Raw genomic sequence first — 22,724 nt, 5'->3', positions numbered from 1 at the left:
AGGCATTGAAATATCATCTGAGAACAGGATATTATCTTTGCTTGTGCAAAGATATTATCCCTGATCAAAGAGCACTCTGGAAAAATATTATCATTTGAGCGTTCGATGATGATCCGGATAGCCAGCGCGGCTCGGGGTTTGTTCGCGTTGCGAAGGTGTTGCTACAACAAAAGCTGTGGAAAAATGTTTCTCCATGACGAACATTGCGCTTTGTTTACTGAGCGGATAGATAGCTAAGATCGATATCCCATTATTTCATCAGTATCTTTGCTCAAAAGATCAAATGATGGGATGGTTTGCAATGCCTGCTCCTGACAGAATTCAAGTTTCAAAGTGCTCGCGTTTTCGGGGGCACACCACTCGATACGGAGGCGGAGGACAACTGTCATTTTTGTTGATTCAGCATGCGTGAAAAAATTAAAAATGACAGTTGTGCGTTGCTTCCGTATCGAGTGGTGTGTCCCCGAAAACGCGAGCACTTTGAAACTTGGATTCTGTCAGGAGTGACCTTAAGCACCTTCATCGAAAAAATATTTGGTAGGCGTAGTGGCGGACATCTTCCTACATAATCGGTACCAAATAGTTTTGCAGTTCCTTATTTTGAGAAAACCCGCATTAGATGTCTTTCGCCATACAAATTTCTGGCGGTTAACTCATGCTGGCTATTTGCGCATATACTATAGCGCCTGGATGTGGCAGCGGCGGGTAGAAAATCAGCCTCTGACTGCTAATAATTCATTATATTTGATAAACTATTGAAAATTTCAATAATTGTCATCCCCAGTAAAAAATTTAGGATCAACCACTCCACAATAGGACAGCCCCATACAATGGAGTGGCCAAAACTACCAATATGTCGATTTCCATTTGGGCGTGTAAAATATGATGAATACAGAGCTTATAACTTGTATTTTTATAATCGGGGTGGTTTCGATTTTTTACATTTTTGACGTATGACTACGTCTGCGTTTTCTATATTGGGGTACACTTTACGATGGCGAAAATCGGGGACCGTCACGAAAATATGATAGACTTTAAACTTTAATATCTAAGCCGTTTCTCGATGGATTTTCATATTTTTTTGACTATTCGATCAAGGATGAGTCAACGCTTCTTTGAAATTTATTTGAAAATACTAATTTTTAACTATTTATTATCGATAATTGATAAAAAAAACGTTTAGAAATAGGTCAACCAACCAATCACGTACATGCATCACTAGCTTCTTCTTCTTATTACATCCCCACACTGGGACAGAGCCGCCTCGCAGCTTAGTGTTCATTAAGCACTTCCACAGTTAGTAATAGTAACATTCTTCTTTATTTAAACATTTTTTGTTCTACAATTATTTTTAACATGTACAGTGATCGGCCGGCTTGGCCCTCCAACTTCAATTTTAATTATTGTTATTATTACAGTCGAATCTCTACATCTCGATGTTCTATATCTCGATATCTCTCCCTATGTCGATGGTTCCCTCGGTTCCTTCAATCTATATACATTCGGGCACTCTACATCTCTATAACCTCCCTATCTCGATATCTCTCTATCTCGATGTGTTCTGATCATATTTTGTTCAGGATTCACTCCCCTTATGTCGATATGTTCACATTTTCAGGCTACTAGACCCTCTTTGAACAATAACAATCATATCAACAACAAGAAACGATATTTGTTTTGTTGTCGTTTTTCATAGCAACGAGCTTTTTTAGATCTAGTGTCCATTTCAACTTTCCTTCCATTCCTCGATCTCTCCGATCATGACGGCCTTCAGGAGGCGCTAGTGTGTTTTTCAAATTTGATAACCTAACTACTATGTACACTAATATTTACAATAAAAATTTGATAACCTAGATTGGAACTAAAGCTATGTCCATTTAGAATCCGGAATCATAAAATCATCTGTATCTCGGTAACAGATTGACGTACAAATAAGGTTCATACATCAAAACAAGGGTAATTCACTGTACTTTAAGGAAAAAATATTGGTACAAATAATTTCTTTTTGTTTCTAGTAAAAATTCGCACCTTCGTCTTTATTCATCTCATCAAAAGCTGCACACCTCCGGAGTCAACTTCCTTGACACATTTGTTCCACATTTTGGTCATCTGAGTCGCGTCCCGAGCTGTTTTTCCACCTTTTCCACTTTTCGTAAGATCCCGCTTCATTACTGCCCAAAATGTCTCGATGAGCCGGAGCTGTGGGTAGTTGCGTGGATTTATGTTTTTATCGATGAAATCTTCATTATTATCGCGGTACCACTGGATGACTTCCCGGATGTAGTGGCAACTCGCCAAATCTGCCCAAAACTTCACGGGACCTTTATGGGCTTTATGAAAGGTCGACCGCGGTTTTTGAGACATTCCCGCCTTGTACAGCTTCGAGTCCATCGTCTTATTCGTCACAAACACTTAGGTCTTTGCTCCACAGCTGCATATACCTTGCCAAAATCATCCGTTTCTCAAAATCAAGTTTCTCCGAAAAGCAAACTTAAACTTCGTAAGAACTACTGCTCGTGCCGTCACCATGTAGAATTTTTGGCTAGGAAGCTGTCCGAAATCCATTTTGACTAAGGTTCCATCGTCGATGAGCAGGATTATCAACGTGGGTGTGCAGATTTTTTTCTCTCCTTTCGGCATCCTTCTGGAATAATTTTTGACACGCTGCACAAACTTCGTGAAATTTATACCACAGCAAGTGGGCGCCTAGGTAGACAAACCGCTGTAAAAGAATTCTTGCAGCGGTCACTTTCCGTGTCGTCATTGTCACATGCGAGTCTGACTTGGGTGCTCACTCTATCGCACCCTCAAACACACCCTACATACTCTGTTGCACCTCTGTCATGTCGTGCGGGTCTGACTTTTGTGCCCACCCTTCTCATGCCTGACTGACTGACTTGTATGCCTATCTTTATCATACCATGTGAGACTGCTCACCTCTTTCATTCAGTTCGCGCTAACACATACTACTCTAGTCATTCGACCTAACACTCCCTCTGGCATCCCTTGTGGGACATTTCACTTAGGTTCCCACTTCTGACCAGTACTGAGATTTTCATTTTCATTGAGAGAGGTCACGCGATATTTACATTTTATTTTCTTCCGCTTTCATAGAAAACATAAACAATGAATGGAATTCTGCCATATTTTCACGGATTTTTATTTCATGAAAGCGCATAAAACTATTGTAAACAAGCTGTTTCTTCTTCAATAATGTTACTTCTAACACGAAAACCAAAAACAATACAATTATTTTATCGACTAGTCATCGTTATTTGCACAGATCTATTAAAATTATATAGAAATTTAGAATTCAAAATAAAGCAACATTCCCATCAAGACTGCCTGTAATGTGACAGGTGACCGGGAGACGGCTACATTTTCATTTGTTCTCTTGAAAATGAAAATGCAACTGTTTTCGCTTTCACATGACAGTCACGAAAACTACCAGTACTACTCCCGAGCCGCCGTGATCGCCTCCTCGATAGCGCAAAGCTGGCGGTCGATACTTTCCGGCGTCTCCGGACGCACCTCGTAATCGACGGTGTTATCGACGCACTGCTGGAACCACTGCCAGTTCACTCGGTGGTAGTTTCGCCGTAACTGCTGGTGCCGATTGACCGAGGTGCCCAGTTCCGCCACCACCGGATAGTGATCCGAACTGAGCTTCTGGTAGACGACCGGCTGCGAGACGTGGTCACTCAGGTTTGTTATGTAGAGGTCGAGGGTTGCGTGGACACCGGACCGACTCAGCCGAGTGGGGGAATCCGGGCTCAAGATCATGTAGTGGCCTTCCTCCATATCGTTGCTCCAGATGGTGCCGTTTCGATTGCCGCGACTGTTGCCCCAGGCTTGATGTTTGGCATTCAAGTCGCCGGCAATGATATACTGGCCTTGCCTCCGCGTCAGCTTGACGATGTCCCTCCGAAGGGCAGCCGATGATCCATCGCCGGCTTTGGCTTGCGTTGGACAGTACGCCGCGATGAGCGCGATTGTGCCGACCGAAGTGGTGATTTCGACACCGATGGCCTCGATGACACTGAGCTGGAAGCTTGGAAGACGACAGTTGATGTTGTAGCGAAGAGCGATGGCCACACCGCCTCCACTGGTCGGCCGGTCGAGTCGCACGATGCGGAAGTAAGGGATGTTGACGTTCACCTCCGGTTTTAGGTGCGTTTCGGTGATGAACGCCACGTCTATTTCCTTCTCCTCAAGGAAATCCTTCAGCTCAATTATTTTGCTCTTGAGCGAGCAAGCGTTCCAGTTGACCAGGCCCACCCTAGCAGCCATTTTCAATGATGAACATGCCAAGAGTGAAGAGCTGGTCGAAGCGGGTTTTGCAGCCGCGCAGTCGAGTGGCGAGCTGCGCGAAGATCGGCATCAGTTGCGCCGGAGTGTACAGCGGAGCAGATTCTTCCGATGGGACGGCTTCGTTCTCCGACTGCCGACGGAACCCAGGAGGAGGGAGCGGGAGCCATTCGCTGGTGGATGATGCCGACGATGTTGGAGCTTGGACCGATGCAGCTGACGCTATCAGTCGCTTGTGCGGCTGTAGCGGTGGGAGTATTGGAATCACACGACGGGGAGCCGGGATGGCTGGAAAGTTCACCTCGTTGATTACAGGAACACGGTTCTTCTTCGGAATGGTCCTGGTGGAAGCCTTCTTCCGGATTTCCAGGAACTCGGCTCGCTTTGGGCAGCCCTTTGTGGTGGCCCGATGTTTGTCGCCACAGTTGGCGCACTTGGGATCGGCCACCTCCATTTTGTCGCAATCGTCAGTCGGATGGGGTTCGCCACACTTGTTGCAGCGCGGCTTCATGCGGCAGTTCCTGGTGCCGTGCTCGAAATTGAAGCAGTTGGTGCATTGCGTGACATCGCGGTGCACTGGCCGATATCACTCCCAGTCAACGACTGTGTAATTTATAACACCAACCAGCTTCAGGTCCTTCCAGGTAGTGGAGCCGTGCTCCAGATGGATCAGGTAAAGCTGGTCGCGATATCTCCTCGCCTTGTCGTGACGAGCGATCTTGTGCACGGCCACTGGCTTCAGTCCGCAACTTTCAAGCTCTGCTTGGAGCTCTTCCTCCTTCATGTCGTGAAGTCCTCGCAGCAAAGCCTTGAGCGGCTTCGTGCCGGGGTGGTCATGAGTGTAGTACTCATACTTGTGGACCTCGAGGAACTCCACGACGGATTGATGATGGTCCCTGTTTGCCGGCATCACTTTCACGCCCTCGCTGCAGAGCCGAAAAGTACATTTCAGCCCCTTTGCGATCAGCTGGCGAATTTTCGGCTCGCGCGCGGTGAAAAGCAACTTTCTTATATCTAATGAAGTAATGCCATTAGCCCCGCCCCTTCATTATCGTTATGAGTTGCTCATTATACTTACACCTATATCAGATTACAAAGGGGCGGAGCTAACGGGCTTAATTTATTGAATACAAGAAAGCTGCTTTCCAGCGCGCGCTAGCCATTTTGATCGGGATTTCGCAGAGTGCGGTTAACCAGATTTTACGCTAGGAATGGGCGTTTTTCGGAAAAATATCGATACTGCCGAATCGATGTTTTTTATAGAAATATCGATGCCGATAAATATCGGCGTTGAAACATCGATATTCCGATAAAATTAAAAGCACGAGCAAAAAAAACCTTAGATTTCCCATTTCAGATCATCGAATCACACATCAAAATATCGATCAAATATCTAACTTAAAAAAATCGATACAAAATATCGATTAATCGGAGCGAAAATATCGATTCCCGATATATCGCATCGTTATCGCCCCTTCCTATTTTACACAGAGCGGACGCAGCGGAGCGAACACAGAAGCACGAAGGCGCTCTGGTAGCATTTTCAAAGGAAAATCATCGAATTGGTGGTGGAAGTCTGCGTGGGTGGTCGTCATTCAACCTCAACAACAAATCAAAATCTTGTGAGGAAATTCCATTTGACTGCTAGTGACGCCATCCATTTGAACAAACTCATTGCATCATCTCCCTCCGACGCGCGCTTGTGGTTGTGCTACCAAAGGGCAACTTTCTGTCGTCGCCAAACGATGGTAACCCGGAAAAAAATCGATATCATTTCTAATAACTAACGAGACAAAACCAAAGAATCTTGCCAGAAAATTTCACTTTCCGTTGACGACGGCCAAATACCTTAGTGAAAAATGTCGTTTAGCTGCCTTACTTTTTAAAATGGCGCTTTATTAAGGTGAAGGTGGGTTGAGTACCAAAACAAAGCTTTGAAAGTATTGGTACAATAAAAACTGTCATATACTGTAGTAGTATTGGTGTCGTATTTATAAAAAACATAAAATATTAGTAGGGTGGTTCAAAAAACGACCCAGCTCCAACACGCTCACTCGATTCCGTTCCATGCTCCGAGTGTTCTCCAAAAACCGAATCGAACAAAACCTGGGTGAGCACAAGCTGGTTCAAGTTTGTATGAAAACTAGTATGTGAAACTAAACCTTTCATTACACTGGCTACAGCGCCTCCCCTCCAAACGCTGGCGAAAAGAAAACCCACATAGCTGAAAGCAACATTCCAGAGACTTCACTGAACGAAAATCGCACCGCAGGAAAGAACCATTCATTACGTAACGCAAAAAAATAGCATTTTATATCCGGCTCACCCCCATGTAACACTTTCTGTACGAAGTATCTGCCCCTGGTGCAGATATCACAGACAAATTCTGGCTATTTTGTTGAATTACACGTTTCACTGATTCCTTCTGATAAGCCTGATTATCATGCTAAACAAGGATTTTATCGATCGTTGAGTAATTTGCGTTCGATCTTTTAGTAGTTTGTCAATAATTTATTCCAGGTGCTGATTTTCAAAATTTGTTGTATGGTGGACTTCTAGTGCGAAGGTTTTTCTACAACTCTGCCTGATGGTTTGTTGTTAGAATTCAACTAATAACGGAGTTATAGCGCTAGTAGCAGTAACTTAAACTAAATTATTGAAATTTCGTTATCATTTAGTCTAAGTTACTGAACCTGAAACGACCTTTGCACGATAAGCCCCTATTTAAACCAGCCCAAGCCATCAAACGACCCCCAAAATATGAAACATCATCGACTGAGCCTGGCGGAGCAAAATCATTTTTGAACCACCCTAGTTATTAGTTTGCTGCTGTCGGTGCCGCCGGTGTTTACATTCGCTCCGCGATCAGTTTTTCATAGTTTTTTTCTGGCAAAAATAGCAGTTTTTATAAAGTTTTCGGTTCAAACAAGTGACTGATTTCAAAAAGTGATGTTTCACTTACATTCCATCAACATTTCGGGCTGCTCATGTGCAGAGAAGTGAGTAAAAACTTGATTTTTCCAATGCCCTTTGAGAAGAAGTGAAGTGCAGTGATAACCCCACCAAATTGCGAACGGCTGTTAAATTGGCACGAGATTGCTGATTTAAGATATAATTCGAGCCGAAATACATGGGATTCTTCGGAGAAACATGTTCATTATCACGGGAAGTGAATAAATATGCTGTGAACAGGTTAGTAATTCGAATATTGAACTTTTGTTCGAAGCTGTTCGATGCATTCGAATATTTGTGGGAGAGGAGGGCGGGAGGTGTGGTGTTGCCCCGTGGAAGGTCAGGTGCCATATTGACGGCCATCGTGGTACTCTTCCAACTATGTCCTTAAAAACAATAAATCTTCCCAAAATCGCCATTGTCGTTTAAACAGCCGAACAGTCTATTTGTCTGGGTACACAATTTTCCCAACGGTCAAAACCTCTTCTTGGATTAATAGCTTAGTCATGAAAAGGACTGTTTGTAATTTATTCTTGAAGAGCACTTTGCCACCAGCGCTATAGAAAACGATGCATGTACGCTTCCATCGCGGGCGGAAATCGAACGTTGCAAATTAATATATTTGTGTTTGGTTTCGCGCCACCTCCGATTCTGCTTATTTTTCCTTTATTCCGGACATTTTTGAGCATAATGTCTTCTAGGTTTCAGTGGTGATGCGGCCGATGAGTCGTTCCTTTTCCACGGGTGGTTCATCCAACTGGGAGCTACTTTCAGTTTCTTGATTCTGTTAACCTCCGAGCAGTTTGCACAGTGCTAATAAATTTACACAAATTATGATGAAAAATACCCTCCATTTCAGTTTTTGCTCGGGATACCACTGTACGTTGTTGCAGTCGAGTGCGCGCTCGAATAAACACCCTCGTATCAGTGGTTTTTGCGACCGTAAATACGCTAAAAGTGTCCCGCCGGATAGTGTCCGGCACTAATTGCTAATTAGCAATAAATTTCGGTTGATATCGGTGCGTTAAATTAGTGAAAAAGTGGTGAAAAGTGATCCCACCGCGTGGTTACAATAAGCCGCCATCGTATTGTTTGCGCCCCGGAAACCGGGGAATTATACAGTGTGTTCCAAAATTGTGTGAACACAGTGGTTCACAAAATGTTGCGTACGCTTAAGAAATAACGTAGAAGGAACGAAGAAGGTAAGATCGCCCTTTTTATCTTTCTTCCGTTTATTTGGGGTAGGTAACGGGTGACCGTTGCCAATCTTGGGAATACCGACGTAAGCAACATGGCGGCCGCTAGTAGCCATGACCCCACGGACATGGATTTCTCCAGTGAGGAGTCGGAGATACCGGAGACCTGTCCTAGCCAATGTATTCGATAGCTCCATCCCCCAACATCGCATGAACTCCAATGATGACCAAGGCACGAACACGGACAACGGGACTAATCGGTTCGGAAGTAGGGAAAGTGTAGTACCTTTTCCGACGCTAGTACGGCAGGTTGAAGGAGTCATCCGGGACGTCTTACCCCAACCCGTTGATGGCGAATTCACCTCCGTAACCGATGGAAACATGGAATGGAAGGGGTAGCCCTACTTTGCCCTGGCCGCCGCCTTACACTAACGACCATAGCGAGCACATGAACTGAAACCACAAACAGCATCACGACATCCACATTCCGTGATAGACGGTAGGGAGGAGGGGTAGCCCTCCTATGCCCTGGCCGCCGCCCTACACCAGCAAGTATAGAGCATCCAGCACCTAAGTCCGATGAAAGCGGCATACCCAACAACGAAGTAGTAGACATAACTACACAAAGCCTTTCCCCAGTGCCGGCTATTGCCGGCAGATCTGGAAGCAATCGTGTAGTAGTTTCGGCAACGGCTGGCACTGTGGGGCAAGACGTCCCACAGGTCAGTACTCGCTTTTTCCACCCGTGTGCATATACTCTCCCGAAAACCCTTTCAGGTCAACAACACATCGCAGGAGTTACCTCACCTGGAGAAGGCCGGTCACGTCGAAGAAATATTACACAAAGCGCATCCCCAGTGCCGGCAGTTGTCGGTATTGGTAGAACTAGTGTAATGGTTTCGACAGCTACTGGCACTGTGGGGCAAATCGTCCCACAGGCAAGTTCCTGCATCGCTCAGGTTTCTGCCGTGGTTATCGCACCATCCTTTTCTCCCACAGTCAACCCGCCGACAAGAAGAACATCCACGTCGTCGTCCGTCACTTGTTCCGTCACAGACAGCCGTTCTGGCGGCGTTTTCGCCCTACAGTGGAACCTGCGTGGCCAGAGGGCCAACATCAGCGAATTGAAGCTCGATCTCGAGCCATGCGTCGTGGCACTGCACTGTTGCTTCTGGAATCGAACAGTGTACACTACTGGCAACACGGGGTTGGCCTTGCCATCCGAGAAGGTATACCGTGTGCAGATCGACACCACCCTGCACCTCATCGCTGCACGCATTCACGCGCCGATCCAAGTAACGGTAGTGTCTGTCTGTGTTATTTAAACAGCTGGAAGGTTCGGTGCTGTTTCTGGGAGACTTCAACGCGCACCATCTCGCGTGGGGGTCTCACCAATCGAACGCGCTCGGCCGATTTATCGCCGAAAACACATTGACGCACCACCTAGTCATATTAAATGACGGTTCACACACCGGCATCGACCCGGCCACCGGGAATACCTCGGCTATCGATGTGACCATCTGCTCAGAGAATCTGGCCCGCAGGTTCATTTGGCGATCTATGTCGGACACGCACAACAGCGATCACTTCCCGATCACGGTGTCCATTCCCGGGTGGTCGAATCAACGAACGATACGACGCAAATGGCTCTACGATCATGCGGATTAGTCGCTATACGAGCGACTTACGGCAGAAGCCATCCGATCAGATGCCGAATGGGATATTCAGAGCTTCACAGAGAGTATTATAGCAGCAGCGACGAAGGCTATTCCACGTACCAGCAGGCGGATTGGACCGAAAACGGTACCGTGGTGGTGCCCCGAAGCAAAAGCGGCGATCCGACAGCGGCGAAAGTGCCTTCGATCTCTCCGACGCCTACAGCAAGGTGATCCGAACCAACCCGATGCGTTAGCGAAATTCCAGGAGGCACGAGCAGCGGCACGAAAAGCGATTAGTAAGGCGAAGGAGCAGTCGTGGGAAAATTTTGTGGCAAAAATATCACCAAGCAGCACGGCTACCGAACTATGGCGGACGGTGAATGCCCTGCGTGGCAAGCGACAACAGCGTCGGGTAGTGCTCAAGCGAGCGGACGGGTTTACGGACGATCCCGAAGAAGTGGCAGAAGAACTGGCAAAAGTCTATTGCGAAAGATCGGCGACTTCCAGCTACCCTCCATCGTTGCAGATGGCGAAAGCGGCAGCTTAACGAAAGTCCATAGATGTTTCGCACAACAACGATGATGTGTATAACATCGGTATCACCCTGAGTGAACTTCTGTGGGCCCTCGACAAAGGGCGAGGTACCTCAACAGGCCCAGATTCGATTGGGTACACTCTGCTGCAACGACTTCCTATTTCCGTGAAGACGACACTCCTCGATCTGCTGAATGACATCTGGCGCAAAGGCGAGTTTCCCGACAGCTGGCGGAATGCCATCGTCGTTCCCATCCGGAATCCGAACTGCCACGATACCGGTCCGAAAGCTTTTCGGCCTATCTCGCTCACCAGCTGCATGGCGAAACTTCTTGAGCGAATCATTAACCGGCGACTGATCTCCGAACTCGAGTCGAGTGGACGACTCGACAAGCGCCAGCACGCTTTCCGGGCAGAACGCGGCACCGACACATATTTCGATGGGCTTGAAAGGTCGCTGCCTATCACCGACGAGCACTGTCTGTCGTCCCTGGACCTATCGAAGGCCTACGACACCACCTGGCGACACGGCATCTTGCGAACCTTAAAGTCTTGGCAGATACGTGGTCGGATGCTTAACCTAAATACTGCAGAGCTTCCTCTCGGAGCGCACCTTCCAGGTGTCTATAGGAGGACATATGTCCGGAGAATATCCGCTGGAGAACGGAGTACCACAGGGTTCCGTTCTTTCCGTGACGCTGTTCCTCGTTGCGATGCAGCCTATTTTTCGAGTTCTTCCGGTGGGCTCGAAGTCCTTGTGTACGCAGACGGCATCTTTCTCGTGGTACGAGGGCGAAAAGGACAAGGCTTATACAAGGTTGAAGCTGTGGACAAGTGGGCGAAGAGCGTTGGTTTCTCCTTATCGGCGACAAAATCGCAGATGTTTTACTGTAGCCCCAACGCGCGTCGAGAGCCAGAGAAGCAAATCACCATTGATCGAACAGCCATTCCGAAAACCAACCGTCTGCGAATCCTGGGCGTAACTCTTGACTGAACATTAACCTTCAAGCCGCACTGTACAACGGTGAAGAAATCATGCGACTCCCGGTTACGGATTCTCCAGATGATCGGAACAAAATTGCCGTGTGGCAATCGTTCAAAGTTACTGCAGGTCGGCTCGGCGCTAGTCACTTCGAAGCTGACGTACGGAGTGGGACTAGTGAGCCGAGGAGGGCCAGACACCCTGCAGACACTCGCTCCTGTATACAACAAAATGGTTCGTTACGCTTACGGAGCGTTCGTGACCAGCCCGATCATCTCGGTCATGGCCGAAACTGGAACCCTTCCATTCGGATTTTATCTAAAAACAGCAACAACAGCACTCTACCGTTAATCCGACAAGCGTCGGACCGGGTACACGAACTTACGAGAACAGCGTTTCCCGCTATCGGCCAACTAGTGAGGCAGAGCGACCGTGTGTGGCACGCACGAAAACCGTCGATTGTGTGGGATGTGAAGAGAAGTGTGCGAGCTGGCGATCCGCCGGATAGAGTCCGACCAGTTGTTCAACAGCTGCTTTCGACCCGGTTCCATAGGTCGACAGTAGTCTACACCGACGGCTCGAAATGTGAAGATACTGTTGGAGCCGCATTTTACTCGACCGGCCTCGCAGGAATATTCAGCCTTCCAAAGGCATGCAGCATTTTCTCTGCGGAGGCGTATGCCTTAAAGAAAGCGGTATCAATTCCCAACGTCGGTGGTGAGATCGTGGTTCTCACGGACTCGGCCAGTTGCCTGTTGGCACTAGAGTCCGGGAAATCAAAACACCCATGGATCCAGGAAGTCGAAGAGAGGGTCCGCACCAAACGTGTTCGATTCTGCTGGATCCCTGCCGGCGTAATTGGAAATACCGAGGCTGAACGATTAGCGAACGAAGCGAGGAGACAACCGGCCATAGATATGCCCATTCCGGGTGAAGAGGCGTTAAGAGCGGTAAAGCAGGCAATTCGGCTCCGATGGGATCACCAGTGGCACGACACAAGGGACTCGAAACTGTGGGAAGTGAAGTACGACACAAAAAGATGGGTAGACGAGGTAGTGCAGCTGACCAACGTGCGCTTACGCGACTTAGGATCGGCCACACTCGGCTTACCCACACATTTTTACTGAAAAAAGACCCGCCGCCCACTTGCGAATGCTGCGGTTCTAAAGTGAACGTACGACACATCATCCTGCATTTCCGGAAGTACGAGCAAGAGCGACAAAGAAACAATATCAGCACTACCAGCCTGGTCGATGCCCTGGGAAACGATGAAAAAAGTTCGACGAAGCTGCTCGCATTCCTGCACCAAACTGGGCTGTTCAGGCAACTGTAAAGAGAAAGCAACGAAGACATCGACACTACACAAAGCCTTTCCCCAGTGCCGGCTGTTGTCGGTGTATCTGGAAAGAATCGTGTAGTAGTTTCGACAACGGCTGGCACTGTGCGGCACTGGCACCCCACAGTTCAGTACTTGAATTCTCCAACCGGAAGCAGATACTGTCTCGCTTAAGTCACCACCAGGTCACCACCAAACCTCAACCATCCTCCGACCGGAAAACGGACGTCCCCTCGGAGAAATATCACACAAAGCGCATCCCCAGTGCCGGCTGTTGTCGGTATTGGTATAACTAGTGTGATGGTTTCGACAGCAGCCAGTACTGTGGGGCAAAGTACCTCATAGGCAAGTTTCACCTAAACATTCCTTATACGGATAATACCGCGATACACTATTTCCACAGCAAATCCTGGATGAAGAGCGTTCACATCGTCATCATCGCACCGGCTCGCTCCGACATTTCGAAGTGAACAAAAACCAAACATACCTTGGAATCGAGGGGAAAGGATGAAAGCGTGGACCTCCCGTACCAAACGCTTCCAATAATATAGATACCTAATATATGATAAAAATCGTGTACGTGTTTTTGTATGATGTATATGAGCGTGTATGTGTATATCTGTATGTGTGTATATGAGGGTGTATGTGTTATTAGAGCTACTATAAAAACGGATTATCAAAACCTTACCTCTCCTCAATAAATCTGACGCTGAACATGTTTGAGCATTTACATAGCCTTGATTGTAATATTAGCAAGGGCATTGCCCTAGATAACAATCGATCAGCCCTTACAAGCACAAACATGCGCACGTCTTCCGGATCTGCAGCACTTTTTTATACACTACACATTTGTTTCGACCGCGGTCACTGCACTGGTTCTATTGTTCTACTTTTAGGCGAATCACCGCACAAAAGTAGAGCGCAAAAACCAACCGCACTGGAAGACGGTCGAAACGAGACTCCGCTGCCTGACACGAATGCACCTTTCTGGTATAAAGTCATTAATAAACAAACAAACAAACCCTCCATTTCGTATAGCTACGTAGTCCTACGTCACCTTTGCGTACAACCCGATTGGGCTGCACCTTTGTGTTTTTTGTTGATTTCTCCAAATTGTGTAAAATGGATATAGCTTTTCAGTCTTGACAAAATCAAAACACTGTTATTTAATCTTGTCCAACGTTTCGGTTCGTTTCGGACTTGAGTCCCTGAGGAAGGTCCCAAACGGACCAAAATGTTGGACAAGATTAAATAACAGTGTTTTGATTTTGTCAAGACTGAAAAGCCATCTCCGAATCATTAAACTACAGCCGAAATTAATAGTTTATTCAAATGGATATAGACTGACCCCACATATATGGGACACTTTGTAATAATGATTAGTCACTCCAATTTGCATGTTGGTTAAATGGAAATGACACATATTAGTGTGTATACAGATTCTCAAAACAAATGATTCATTTATTTTTGAAGTTTTAATTATATTCTTCTACCTCTTCAATTACACAAATGCAAAATAAGATCATGTACACTTGTACAAAAAAATGATAAAGGAAATTAATCAGCGAAAAAAAAATGAATTTCAATTTGTTAATTTATAGATTTCATTCATAGCTATCTTACGTCAAATAACTTATTCGTTGCATCTACTCCTAATCTGCTTTCCGGAATAGAGAAAAATTACCCTTAAAATAAGTTGGTTGCCACACAAACTTGAACTACCCACATAAATCAGCAAATCGCCAGCCGCTTATGTGTTTCGTAACCCAGATTTTAACTTCAATATGCACAATTCGGTTGTTTCTTTCTAATCACTTGGCGAGATTTACAAGCGAATGCGCACGCCCGGTAATTTGTTCCACTTGGTCATTTCCATTTGATTGTCGCACACCGTTTATGCGGCTTATGCAGCTCAGTGCAACAGTGCGGCACAGGCAAATACCTATGTAAAGCCGGGCTGCGGATTAAGTCAATCTGATTAAAATTTTCCAAACGCTGGGCTTCGCTGTAGGGCTTTTCTCCGCTCCGAATTAAGTTGCATTTTAGTCGCTAATAAAAGTCGACTGCGATTGTCTTTGGGTGATATTTTTTCTCAGGCCTCGAATATACCACCACTGGAGGATTATGTTTTGGTTGGCACGAATGTATCAATAAGAGGCCAAACATAATCTAAACATGCACTCGTGTTCGAACAAACCAGCAACAAAACAGTCCATGCTCATACCCAACCTGGTCTCCAGTGGTGATGGCGGCGCGATGAATGCACATAAACACCTTCAAACAAACCGAAGGATTCATAACTGATTCATAACAAAATTAAAAAATTGAAATATTGGATGTGTTCATATATAAAATTTAAAATTCTCTGTATTATCAAATATTGGTGAAAGATTGGTGAAGCTTGATGAATTATTATTCTATAGAGTAGCACTTATCATAGTATAATTACCAGTTTTAGGAAAATTCTTTGAACGTCGCTTGGGTAAAGCAGATTATATTTTCTAAACTTGCTTTTTATCGATCAATGTGTAATCAGCCATTCATTCGAACTGCAAGATACAAAATGTTCACCAAAAATGTCTCAAACCCACAACCACTGTGCAGCAGCACGCTAGTGGTTGAGCATCGGCTAGTTCTATTCCAGCCGGTACGAGTGAACATTTTGCTTGCATCAGCAGCATAAGTGCAGTGATTTAGTGCCAGCAGGTAGGTGGGTACATGATGCGACTCTTCGATACGGCAAATTCGTTCGCTGACTGGAACAATGTTTTGTTAGAAGAGCTAGCGGGAGGTACCCACACCGTATGAGTTGCTGTGGGATGGCGCAATGTTGTGCCCACTTTTCGCTTCAGTGCAATTGAAGGATTGAAAACAAAAGTGTTTTCCTCCTACCTCATTCTAGTGCATTAGGAGAGCAACTGTCCTTCTCGATTCTACTGATGTTCTTGTGGGGAACTACAATGACGAACAACGCAGTAGTAAAAGATAGGCCATATAATTCACATCAATGTATACTTATTTATACAAAGAATTATTCACTTGTCATAAGACGAGTTTATACATCCCATTTTCTTATCAAAGAATTGTTGTTGAGCGCAATTTGTTATGAGCAAATCGGAAGAGCTAAAAAGTATACCTCTTGTTCTTGTACGCGCTTTAATTAGTCAAGCCAAATAGCCTCTGAGTTCAAAGTCCGATCTGGATCTAATACGTTTTCAATAAAAAAAAACCAGATTAATCTACCTAGTGGCAATGATGCCTTTTACGTGCATCGTAGAATGTATTGAAAAAATCACATAAGAAAGGTCAAAAAAGCACTTAAGATCGCGTTTTGACGTAGAACTACATACGTCTGTCTTTTCTATATTGGGGTACACTTTACGATTTCGAAGAATAAAAAAGCGTCACGAAAATATGATAGACTTTGATCGTTAATATCTCAGCCGTTTCTCGATGGATTTACAATTTTCTTGGATCATGGAAGAGTCAACGCTGTAATTGAAGTCATTACGCGGTTTTTGTACACGATTCGCTTTTTATGCGATTTTGTTTTCTCTAGAATTTCGGGATTTCCATGGCTCATTTAGACACATTTTGGGATTTACGCGGTTTTTACGTTGTTTTAATTCACGCGGCCCACATCCTCCGCGTAAAAACCGACTCCAGTGTGCTACAATATTTAGGTATGATAATATTTAGTATTGAAAACTTGCTAACAATTTAGCAATAATAATAATATTTAGCAGTTTAGGTTCCGGTGAATTAGTCAATCTCGTAAGTGTATCGCAAGCTTCTTCTTCCATAGCATTACATTCCAATTGGAACTTGGCCTGCTTTTCAAAGTAATCTTCTTCTTCTTCTTATTGGCATTACATCCCCACACTGGGACAGAGCCGCCTCGTAGCTTAGTGTTCATTAAGCACTTCCACAGTTATTAACTGCGAGGTTTCTAAGCCAGGTTACCATTTTTGCATTCGTATATCATAAGGCTAACACGATGATACTTTTATGCCCAGGGAAGTCGAGACAATTTCCAATCCGAAAATTGCCTAGACCGGCACCGGGAATCGAACCCAGCCACCCTCAGCATGGTCTTGCTTTGTAGCTGCGCGTCTTACCGCACGGCTAAAGAGGGCCCAAAGTAATCTATTAGCATTGTTTTAGTTATTAATTGAAAGCTTTATATGCCCGATATTGCATGAGTATTCAATATGTATCTTGTGTGACAAATACAATGGATACACTATGCTCGGGGTGTCGAGAATGTTTCCCACCCGAAAATATCCTAGATTGGATCGAGAATCGAACTCGCCATCTCCGGTTTCTGAACCTTTGTTCGCAAGGCTAACTGGAGACCTCAAGCAAATATAGTATAATAGAGTATATTTGCCTCAAGCCTCAAGAAGTCAAATTAATGCAACTTACAGGGCTGCACCAGCTGGTGCAGTTCGTTTCTGCTAGCTTACACGCGCGTTTTCTCTCAAAACCTTGGGGGTGTTTGACGGCAGCTTCTCGCTTACGTCTATTGATGCCAGTAGAGAAGCTCGGAATCTTCTTCACTGCTGCAATGGATGTGTTCTGGGAAACTTTCTTCGTTTCGTTTTTGCAGATTCCTATGTGTCCAAAGTCCGACGAACTCACATGAAGGAATAATAATTATTATCAAACTTATTTATCGCGTCAATTCTGACTTCCTCCATAGGAAGACCAACAAACGCCATTATCAGCCCAGCTTTCACGATGTGATTTTCTATAACGAGCCACCGGGGTTTTAGACTTTGAAATCATAAAATGAGTACTAATTTGGTCTGACCCCAACATCTTGATAATTATATCTATGACCAGAGTGCGTAATGCTCACTCAATCTCAGGAGCGCAGGATAAATCTAGACCAACATTTGAAAAAGGCGTAACTGTTACGCCCTTTTCAAATCTTGGTCTGGAAATAACGAAAACAGATTCAACCTGGGCTTGAAAAACGCTTGCTTTGGTTTCTCTCATCGAACAGAAAAGTCGAAAACCTGTACATTATATAAAGCCACGTAGTTCAACGTCACCTTTGCGTACAACCCGATTGGGCTGCACCTTTGAGTTTTTTCTACCATTTTTCTACCACTACCCTTGATTTTTTTTTTCGAATTTGATTTTTTACCAAGGGAAGACCCTTGGGATAAAACAATGATTTTCCAATAATTCCGGAATGTAATGTCCGATCGAGCCAATTATCAATAGCAAACGGGTTAGGGACAAAAGGTCGAGAGATAAAAGGTCGAAAGGACAAAAGGTCGAAAGACAAAAGGTCGAAGGGACAAAAGGTCGAAAAGGACAAAAGGTCGAAAGGGACAAAAGGTCGAAAGGACAAAACGTCGAACGGGACAAAAGGTCGAAAAGGACAGAACGTCGAACGGGACAAAAGCTCGAAAGAAACTAAAGATTAATAAGATCAAAAGATCGAAAGAGACAAAAGGTCGGAATGGGTAAGGAACTGAAACGGAGAGAGTCAATCTAGCTCTTGAGTTGCCCTACACAGTTAGCAAAAACTCTGCTCTTTTATTTTTAACAGTTGAATAAAATTCATTCAGTGAGTACAACTAATAGATGGATGTTGAGGGATTGAATCCTGAAGAGAAAGAATAAGTCTCTCACTTATCATCTCTCTATACATATACGATATGCAGCATACCGCGAGAGACTTTTTTCGCAAGCTATCATGATAGAGAACTGATTCGGGAGGCTATACCCCATGATAAATTTGTTTTAGAAAGCTCCAAATTCGGGTAGCACTGTCTCTGATGATGCATTTCAACTTGATCTACACAGCTGTGCAGTAACCAACACGAAAGGAGCGAAAACAAAGCGAGTATCACCATTTTTCTGTGGGGGCTTCCTATCCAATTCTGTTTTTTCGCACTTGTATACAAGTTTGATAAATTTGTTATCATGGCTTGTAATAATTCGGAACAGTTTTTGCCTCTCTTTTATCGTTGTTCGTCATCTATTGAGAGCGATTTCTGCAAACCCTGATGTTGAGTTTTCTAAATGTTACTTTGATCTATCAAAATGGTGCACGTCGCAGAACAAAGACACTGGCGTATATTACACGCTGGTGGATTATTTATGCGTGCGCCTGCGCGGCTGCGGAGTGCACTATTTTGACAAATCAAAGTGACATTCAGAAAACCTAGATATGCATCTATTATTTGCACTCATTGAATGAATTTTATTTAATTACTTAAAATAATTTAAAATAAAAGAGCAACTTTTTTGCCATAGGACAACTCTGTCTCGCACAATACAAGTTTTATTCTTTTCCTAAATCATCAATCCTTTTTATCTCTAACAGAACTATCTAGATATTCATAATATTATTTCATAGTAATTACTTCTTCTTGAAAATTGCTCATTCTTCAAATTAGATTGATGTGATGAGTGTGTTATTTCTGCTTGAGGTTAAATGCATTTAATAAATTCTTTTGGAATACACCCAACTTGTTATCAACTTGTTCTTGATCGATCTTTTGTTCCTTTCGACCTTTTGTCTTTTTCGACCTTTTGTCCTTTTCAACCTTTTGTCTTTTCGACCTTTTGTCACGTTCGACCTTTTGTCCCGTTCGACCTTCTGTGCTTTTCGACCTTTTGGCCGTTCGACCTTTTGTCCTTTTCAACGTTTTGTCCTTTCGACCATTTGTGTTTCGACCTTTTGTCCTTTCGACCTTTTGTCTTTCGACCTTTTGTCATAGATTCATAGCAAACAATGGGACCGCATTCCTCGTCAAATGCAACTTGTTGCGAGTAAATCGGATAATGCAAAGTTCCAAAAAGTGTATCTCAAAATTTGTATAGGGTGGGTGTACCAATTGTCGCCATACATAAGAACAACTATTTTTTTAAAAAATAAGTAAAAGGCATGTGGGTGGACTTTATATATCAAGCGAAAGATTTTACTTCCTGCTCCTTAGTACAGCTGTGAAAACCACAATACAATTTGTTATTATCCTCAAAATTGATAAATCCATAATAGGAACGCATGCACCAGTTGTGGCACTATTCTTAATTTTGGTTCCTTATTTGGCAAATCCCATTGTTTTCTTATGGGACTGGCCAAATAGGGACCACTAGTGCCACAACTGGTGCAAAGGACGTCAAAAATTAAGCAAAATCAATTTTTACAATTATGCTTTGCTTGTTTGGGAGGAAATCAAAGGTGTTATCGTATCATATGAATATGCTTTATCGATTTGAACTTGGTTTGCGGTGATTCGATTTGCCATTTGGCATATAAAGCACTAGTGCGACAACTGGTGCTATAGCCACAACTGGTACACCTAGCCTACATACACACATACACACACACACATACGCATGCAGAATCTGTGTCAAAAGGTCGTAGGTCAAAAGGTCGAAGGTCAAAAGGTCGAAGGACAAAAGGTCGAAAGGACAAAAAATCGAAAGGACAAAAGGTCGAAAGGACAAAAGGTCGAAAGGTCAAAAGGTCAAAATGACAAAAGGTCGAAAGGACAAAAGGTCGAAAGGTCGAAAGGACAAAAGGTCGAAAGGACAAAAGGTCGAAAGGACAAAAGGTCGAAAGGACAAATGGTCGAAAGGACAACAGGTCGAAAGGACAAAAGGTTGAAAGGACAAAAGGTTGAAAGGACAAAAGGTCGAAAGGATAAAAAGTCAAAAGGATAGAAGTTCGAAAAGACTAAAGACCGAAAGGACAAAAGGTCGAAAGGATAAAATGTCGAAAAGTCGAAAATTCGAAAGTCAAAAAATTGAAGAGATAAAGGTCGAAAGTCAAAAAATTGAAAGTACAAAAGGTCGAAATGACAAAAGGTCGAAGGAAAAGAGGGTCGAAAAAATAACAAAGGTTGAATGAAAAACAGGTAAAAAAATTCAAGTTTTCCGTCTGATGGCGGTCTTGGGCGTTAGAGGGTTACTAGTTGACTTCAAAATGAAACACAAACATTCATAAATCACGTAAGGGAGGGGGTTGAGCGAAGTGTGATGATCTATACAGAGGGAGGGAGGGTTGAAAATTCGCTATTTTTGCGTTACGTAATTAATGGATCTTCCCTAATGCAAGGTTTGGTAATGCCATGCCCCTCCCAACTTCACAGCGTAACGTGACGGTTTCTAATAATAAAAATAAATGTATTTTGTATATTCGTGCATAGTTGAGCCGTTACAAGTATTTAATTATCTTTTTGTCCTACTGATCTGCAAAAGGGGGGGGATAATAAAAAATAAATATTAAAATGAAAAAAATCAAAAAACTGCTCGAATTTGTTAAAGAATGTTTTGAAAATCCTCAAAATTATCCGAATTTTATTTTGTTGCAACCTCAAAATATTATTTTTTGGCAAAAAAATCTGAGGGGGGGGGGACAAAATAGATTTTAAATATTTGTATCGGCCTTACTAAAAAACATATTTTGTGAACAAAAACGTAGCATCTTTTGAACACATAAAAATGAATTACTGTCATTAGAAGATGGTATGTTAAGCTAAAATTATATATATATATATCATTTTGATGAAAATGAGTGAAGAACTATTTTCATGAATTACAATTGAAATTAATAAAGCCTAGCAATACTTTGATAAAAATAAGAATGCACTATGTTTTAACAAAAGGAAAATTCTAGAATGAAATGTTTTCAAGTGTTGGTATTTCATATGCGGTAGAAAAATGCGAAACTCGAAAGAAAAGGTTATGAATAAAAGAATAAAAAGAATCAACAATAAAAATAAGGTTAAACACAAAAAAATATTAACGTGCGAAACTTGAATGACAAGCCTTTGATTAAAAGAAGAAAAAATCAACTATAAAATATAATCAGGCGAAACACAAATAAATATAAATATGTGAATCTCGAAAGAACGGCCTATGACTAAAAGAAGGAAAAATTCAACAATAAAATATCAGGAAAAACATAAATGTGCAAAGGAATGGTTGATCAACACTCGACGTTTTTACCAATTTTTTCGACCTTCGACCTTTTGTCCAACAACCGCAATTTCTATCTTTTGTTCTTTCAACTTTTTGTCTTGCGACTTTTTCATTTTCGACTTTTTTTCTTTCAATTTTTTGTCCTTCGACCTTTTGGCTCAGATTTTTTTGTTCGGCCTTTCGACCTTTTGGTTTAGATTTTTTTGTTTAGACCTTTGGACCTTTCGACCTTTTGACCTTTCAACCTTTTGACCTTTCGACTTTTTGTCCTTTCGACCTTTTGGCCTTCGACCTTTTGACCTTCGACCTTTTGACATTCGACCTTTTGTCCTTCGACCTTTTGGCTCAGATTTTTTTGTTTCGACCTTTTGACCTTTTGTCCTTTCGACCTTTTGACCTTCGACCTTTTGTCCTTTCAACCTTTTGTTCTTTCGACCTTTTGTCCTTTCGACCTTTTGACCCTTCGACCTTTTGACTCAGATTTTTTGTTTCGACCTTTTGTCCCTTCGACCTTTTGACCCTTCGACCTTTTGTCCTTTCGACCTTTTGACCTTCGACCTTTTGTCCTTCGACCTTTTAACCTTCAACCTTTTGTCCTACAACCCGCATGCACACGGGCTGCGGAATGGTGAGTTGACGTCTGGGAAAGAGCGACCTACACAGCTCTGGTCCTCACAAGTTCCAATCTCACGCTTCCACTCAGTCGACTCCACGGATTTCATGGGTTTGCATTTAGCCGTCCCGACCGCCTCCAGTTTGGCGTCCAACATCGACTTTCGAAGTTTCAGCAAGCCCCCCTTGAGGTCCTT

Source organism: Armigeres subalbatus, unplaced genomic scaffold, assembly GCF_024139115.2.
Source record: "Armigeres subalbatus isolate Guangzhou_Male unplaced genomic scaffold, GZ_Asu_2 Contig1443, whole genome shotgun sequence".
NCBI classification, from domain to species: domain Eukaryota; kingdom Metazoa; phylum Arthropoda; class Insecta; order Diptera; family Culicidae; genus Armigeres; species Armigeres subalbatus.
The sequence above is the reverse complement of the archived record's forward strand: the minus strand, read 5'-3'. Positions refer to the sequence as shown.